The sequence below is a fragment of the Rattus norvegicus genome, chromosome 4, assembly GCF_036323735.1.
Source record: "Rattus norvegicus strain BN/NHsdMcwi chromosome 4, GRCr8, whole genome shotgun sequence".
In the NCBI taxonomy this organism is placed as follows: Eukaryota; Metazoa; Chordata; class Mammalia; order Rodentia; family Muridae; genus Rattus; species Rattus norvegicus.
Window position 1 is genome coordinate 58,549,206 of NC_086022.1, and position 6,752 is coordinate 58,555,957.

The 6,752-nt window shown below is 52.3% G+C and overlaps 1 long non-coding RNA gene across 2 annotated transcripts in view; it reads left to right on the forward strand.

Moving 5' to 3' along the window:
* The first annotated feature begins 1,700 nt into the window (after positions 1-1,700).
* LOC120102250 (uncharacterized) overlaps positions 1,701-6,752 on the forward strand; it is a 49,910-nt gene continuing 44,858 nt past the window's right edge. The window contains exon 1 of one of the 2 annotated variants that reach the window (XR_005503499.2): positions 1,701-1,992. This is a non-coding gene — a long non-coding RNA (uncharacterized LOC120102250). The remainder of the gene's footprint in view (positions 1,993-6,752) is intronic. The other variant, XR_005503500.2, reaches the window with a different exon arrangement.

Genomic DNA, 6,752 nt, shown 5'->3' on the forward strand with positions numbered 1-6,752 from the left:
CTCCCACTGCTGTAACTTCCCTGTTGTGATGGACTTCACTTCTTCAAACTGTGAATCAAAGTAAGCCCCTCCTTCCCTAAATTGCTTTTGTCAGAGCGTTGGGAAAAAAGTATCGAAAACAAGGGGACTGTGGCCTTGTTTTACAGTCAAGGACACCCTGGCTCAGGGAGAGAAAGGAGCATGAAAAGGCTGGGGGGGACACCCTGGCTCAGGGAGAGAAAGGAGCATGAAGAGGCTGGGCCACACAGCTTCCCAGGGGCCAGACCAGAGCTGTCTGTTGTACGTATTATTCTTGGTCTGGCTCCTACCTGTTAGGGACAGTTAGGTTGTTTGGTTTTGTTTTCATCTCTGTACCTAATGAGGAGCTGAGGTCAAGAGGAAGCTACCTGGATACAGGTGATGTGTGAAAGTCTGGAGGGGGAGGTGGATTCTGGCCTCAAGGACAGACGGACAGACACCTTGTAAGATAAGACACACACTTCTCTGATAAGAGTGAGCAGAGGTGAGGCGATGTTAGAGTGGAATGAAACACAGACCTCTGGATGTTCTTCTCTAGGCTCCTGAGAGCCCTCCTGAGAAAGGGGAAGGCCGGTCATTTTAACACCCCGCCCCATTCCCCACCTATCATCCACCCGCAGGACCCGCAGGACCCTTGCAGGATTTGCGCTCTGGCCTTTTGCTCTGGCCGAGGCTGCAGTTCAGCTCGCCACCTCTCCGACTTGGCTAAGCGCTTGCTATTTTGATCTGGTGGAAAAAGACTGAATCAAGGGCTCAGATTGGGAAGAGCAGACACTAAGAACCTTTGAGGTCGGGGACTCCCTCTTAGCCTGCTCTGTCATCCCCAGCTTCTTTCTGCTTGCTTTTTCCAGAAAAAGCAACTAACACTCAGAAAGTGGTCACTCTTTGGCCCCGAGGATTCTGGTACTTGGAACAGCAACCGTGTCACCAGACTTTCCCAAATCAGTCGACCTTCTAAGAGAAAGCGTCCTGTTAAACCACAGGCCTGCCCTATCCCAGGAGTGGGGAGAACCTCAGGCGGTAGGATGGATCCCTGCAGGGTTTCCTCCACACGCAGGGTGGAGCACAGCTGGAGGAGAAAAGGCAGGGTGTCCCTGCTTCCCGCCCCAGGCATGCGCTGGATCCTAGCGGGGAAGGGTGGATCAGCCAGCCGAACCGAGTCGCGAGTGGTGGAAGGAAGTTAGTCCTTCAAACCCAGTAAGACGTTAAATTCTGACTCGAATCTATCCTGGGAACCCGGACTCTGGTGCATATCACAGCAGGTCCATGAAAAAGCCTGAACGCGGGACCCGCCCACTGGAGGGTAGAGCGACCCAGTGTGGCTCGCACACGTGTGTGTGTCCGCGGATGCCTGCGCGTGCAAGTTAAGAGGGTCTCGGCGTCCCCCGCACTCTCTTTTTCTCTCTGGGATTCTATAATTTGCCTTCCTTTGTTCTCAAAATAGTACGTGGGAGCTGCCGGCGCTGCTCTCGGAGGGGTGGGGGCTGCTGAGCGCTCGCTCGCGCGCAGAGTTAGCTGCAGGGTTACAAACAGTCTCTCCTGCTCCCCCGGCCTGAATTAATGTGTTACTATTTTGGGCGAGCCAGTGTTTCCAGGGGAAACCTAATGACGCAATGACGTCAATGCAGGTCAGCAGCAGACTCTCTGGGAGGGCGGGCGGGCTCCCGGCTTTCAGGCTCCGCGCAGTCTGCGGGCGGGAGGGTGCCAGCGAGGTGGTGAGGGCGGCCGGTGCGGGGGCGCAGCAGCCCTGGCCAAGCCCAGAGACCGGAGGCACCCCCCTCCCAGCGCTCTAACACGGGCAACTTCCCGCTGCCCGGGACGGAGTTTCTCCGTTGCCCACGGACATCCAGGAGGCGGTGTGGAGGGCAAGCAGGGTAACCCCCACTCCTAAACCACATCTATCCAAGGGGAACCCAAGGAGCCAGCAGGTCCGGACTCGCTGAGGAGGCTCCTCGTGGGGCCTCCCACGCACAGGTACGCGCTGGTCCTCTGGGTGTCTTCAGTTTGGGAGGGAGACACATTTCCATCCACTCTCCTCTACTGTCCTGGCACCATAAATGGACGTTTGGGGAAAGATGAAGAAGGGTTGTCTTAGGATTCACTCATCGCCTGTCGCACCCCTTCTTTGTCGGCCTAAGAGCCAACGGCTCCACTTCAGCATCTTCCCTGGTCTCAGGCTAGAATTGGGACTTCCTTACTGGTTATGCCTCCCTTGGGGTCACCATCTGAGGCCCAGACACAAAGCGAGCCGGACGTCCAGGCCACACAGGCCAAGGTGATGCTAGGCTGAAGAGGTACCTTGGTGGCCTGGTGGGAACCAGTGTTGGTGTTTAAAGAGGGTGAACAGAACTGCTTGGGTGTGTTTGATGTGCCCATATACTGTGTGTGCACCTACACACGGGGGTCTATGTGCAAATGTGTCTGTGCCACCCGTGTACATAGGGACGCCTTGCGTATCCTTCCTTGCTATGCATTCGTGGCATCTTCTCTGAGTGCAGGAGTTCTTTCATTGCTTGTCCCCTCACTGTTGGTCCAGATTGCACCTTGCTCCCAGGGGCATCCTGGTCAGTTTTCCCCAAGCTGATCACAGCGTCAGATTGCTGCGTTCTTCTCAAAGCTCAACCTGTCTTCTCGCCCCAACTCACTCGTGCGCTTTCTTTGAGGATAAGTAGAAGTGGGTGGGGGATCGAGAGGGAATCCCTTTCTACCCGCCCCCTCTAACTTGTGGTGGAAGCACAATCTTCTCGGGGCTCCTCTTTTTAGACCCGCTGCTCTCCGATTTCAGCACCTCGGCGTGGACAGCTCCAGGCTGCACCTGCGTGGCCTCTGCTTTTTTCTTTGCCAACTCTGGGAGCCAGGCCTGGGAGTGAGTAATCCCTGACCCCAGTCTACTCCTCCGGCCCCCGGCCTTCTCAGCTTCTAACTAGCTCCAGAACCCGATTCCAGATTCTTCTCCCAGCCTGGCAATATACACACCACACCGGAGTCTTCTGTGTCAGGTAGCTGGGAACTCCTTTCTGCCACAGTTCTCTTACTTCAATTATTTTAATGAATAAAATGAGATTCCCACTCCCTGAAAGGCAAGTTAGCCTACTGAAAGGCAAGCCAGCCTACTGAAAGCAGAAGAGTGGGAATGGGGAGCCCTTAAGACACCTCTCCCCACTCTCACACCCCCCTTTTTTTTCTTTTCCTAATCCAGGCCTCTTTGGGGCTGAGGTCTGGGGTAAATTCACAGCCCCTCACTGGTCACAGGGTTCCGGGGCTCTATATGGAATAATATTCAAGGAGGTTCTTGTAAGAGTATGCCCTGGGCTTCCCAGGAAATCACAGGGATACATTTCAAAAACTGTATTTATTTGTTTACTTACTTATTTTTGTAGTGATAGAGTTCTATGCCACTCACACTTACTAGGCTGTGGCCACTCGGCACACTGGAGGCTGGCAGCACACACGTCCCAGCACAAATGGAATCCACCATAAAGCAACTGCCTGTAGCTTGCTCCATTCCTGCATTCCGAGACCAGTAAGGCACTGGGATATTGTCCCAAACACACTTCAGTCCTCGCTCTTCAGCCATCTCCTCATCATCCCAGCTCCTCCAGGAAGAGGAGGCCTGTGGGATGTCCCAGTTGGCTCAAGGACTAGCAGAAAAAAAAAAAAAAAAAAAAACAGGGAGAAGTCACCTCTTTCCATTCTGTTTCACCCAGTGTCGGAGACAGACAGAGCCCCTTTCCACTCAGAAGTCTGAGTTTCAGTCAGTTCTTCTCATTACATATTCTCTTTGGGCAAGGAAGATTAGGCCAGCATCATCAGGTCTGACCCAGGGCAGATCCAGGTGTTGTCTTTCTACTGCCAAGGTCAGCAGTATGGAATGAGGTCTGGCCTTGGGGAGATGGTGACCCCTTTGCAGAAGCTCTGGGTCCTGGAGTGCCCGGGCACGCACACCGTCAGCAGGAAAGGGCCCTTCCTCTGAGATGGCCATGGTTCTATTTGCTGCTGGAGAGGCAAAGAAAAGGCCCCCTTGTCTGGGAACAAGGAAAGGGATGATGGCCATCTTAGCCCAGTGGCCCTTTCTTTTCTCAGCTCAACTCTTATGAAATCCTCAGTGTTTCACTGGGTTCTAGGAGGTACAAGGAAAGGGCTGCCCTCCAAAGTGAGTTCATTTCATGACATAAGAGTCATGCGTGACCAGGTTAAAGAGATGGCTCGCACATGCAAACAGTATAAAAATGTGGCTTCCACTAAAGGTCAATGAACTCCCCAGAGTCTTTCAGCCAAAGCAAACTCTCCTGAGAGTACTAAACTACTGTCATCTACTTAGCTCCATTTCTGGCCCTTTGTTGAGTTCCTTTAGCTCCCAGACTACCCTCCTTGTTCAGCTGGGTAACATCTGGCTATGGTCTCAGGGAAGAGTGGCCATGGTCAAGCAGGTACAAGGAAGTACGGCTTGTGGCACAAGCCTGGCTTCTCTGGTTATTCAGAGCAGGAACCTTGGGGAGGAGCCAGGGAAGGTGTCTGGCCTTGCTGTCCTGGAAGCCAGCACATGATATTTATACTAAGTGGCAGAGAGAACCCTATGGCTCTTCTGGCCTGACTGTGGGCATCGCAAACCAGGGCAACTTCTGGTCTTCACAGCCAGGTACTCAATAGGAAGCAGAACTGATGAAAGTCTAGTCCAAACATAGGCCTCAAACGCTCCCGCATTGACTGTGTATGTGTAAGGCAGTCCTCATGAACTTCAGGTTCTCCATCTGCATGAGGGGAATTGGTGATGACACCCACAGCTTGGGAGCCAGCTTGTTCTGAGGATGCCTGACCAACACAGGATTAGCACTCGAGATGCAGCTGGAAGAACTGGTTCTTTGTTCACCAGGATGCCTGGGATCTTGTGAGGCTGGAGTATCCTGGAGCCTGAGGAAGGCTGATCCAGGTCAGGTGGTAGCATTTGCTACCTGGTGAAGATCTCCCTGAAGAGAGAGGTTGAGCTCTTTTGACTTGACCTCTTGGGCTCCATTATTCAGAAACCAGAGCCTCACCTCTCCCTGTGTCAGAAAACCTTCTCCCTGTATCAGAGAGCTTCCTTGGAGGCATAGATAAGGAATAGCTCTAGGTTGGCCAGGTCACCCAAACCCAACCCTGGTCCTATCTGGCATCCTCCAGCTCCCTAAATAATGGAATAAGACCCTCCACAGCAAAATGGCAATGATCCTAAAGTTTGTTCTCAGGGCCAAGAAACTTGGAGTTTTCTCCTGAAAGCTTACGTGTAAAACGCACTGTCTTCCAAGTAGAGTGCTGAGCTTGAGGACACTGAGCTGAGGTTCAAGCAATTAGGGACAAGGTCTTCCTCACCTACTTGCTTATGTGCGGACCACACATGTCTTGAAGCACAAGACTCACGTGGCCAGCCTTTGGATCCTGCACCTTTTAGGGGATTTGCAGTTCCAAGGTAACCCTGAGCCCCTCTAAGGGTGACACTGACTGGGAAAGCTTCATTTCAGCATAGAGAAGCAGTGCTCACACACAGTGCTTCTGCTTCCCCCAGAGCAGTGGTTCTCAACCCGTGGGTCATCGCCCCTTTGGGGGATTAAATGACCCTTTCAGCACGGGTCACCTAAGACTATCAGAAAACACAGAATTTACCTTACAATTCATAACGATAGCAAAATTACAGTTATAAAGTAGCATCAAGACTCTCTTACCCTCTCTGTCCTTTCTTTCTCCATTCCCCTACCCCCCCTCTCTCTACATGTTCCTGGTCAGCCTCTACCCTCTCTGTCCCACCCCCCACCTTTCTCTCATCCTCAACTACCCTTCCCATGCCCTAAATAAACTCTGTTCTATACTTAAAGTAGCATCAAAAATAATTTTATGATTGGAGGTCACCACAACACTAGGAACTGTATTAAAGGGTGACAACATTAGGAAGGTTGAAAACCACCACCCCAGAGGCTACAAGTTCAGGACCAACACCAACACTGGAAAAGTAGTTGCGAGACTCACTCGGTGCCATCTCTCTTGCCTATGTAACCTTGGAGTAGTCATTTCATTCCCAGCATGAACATGGGTGAAGCATCACCGATCAATGGCCCACATGGGGCCAGCGAGTGATGCATTACAGTGAAGACAGATATGTCATAGACATACGCTACACTTAGTCTCACAATCAGGTATGTTTGGCAGTAGTGTCTTAGCCACATAGTCACAGCCTGGGGACACACCTGGAATGCACTCAGGGCTACACCAGGGCTGAGGACGCTGCAAGGGTTTGTGAGAGGCAGGCTCTGTGGTGATGATGCGTATCTCGGGGAAGATTCAGTGGGCGTGTCCAAATCAGTCTGTGGGCTGATGGAGAAGTAAGACATTCCTGCTGAGAACCAGGTCTCGAGCCACTGGCCAGGCTGTGAGGAGAACTGGCCAGGTAGGGAATGTTTCTCACACTGTGGGACCTGTTGGAGAAAGCATGGAAACTCACAGCTGTTAGGTCTCGCTGGGACTTAGATGTTGCCTTAGTGCTTTACTGCTGTGAACAGACACCATGACCAAGGCGACTCTTATAAAGGGGAGCATTTAATTGGGGCTGGCTTACAGGTTCAGAGGTTCAGTCCATTATCATCAAGGTGGGAGCATGGCAGCATCGAGGCAGGCATGGTGCAGGAGGAGCTGAGAGTTCTACATCTTCCTCTGAAGGCTGCTAGCAGAATACTGGCTTCCAGACACTAGGATGGGGGTCTTAA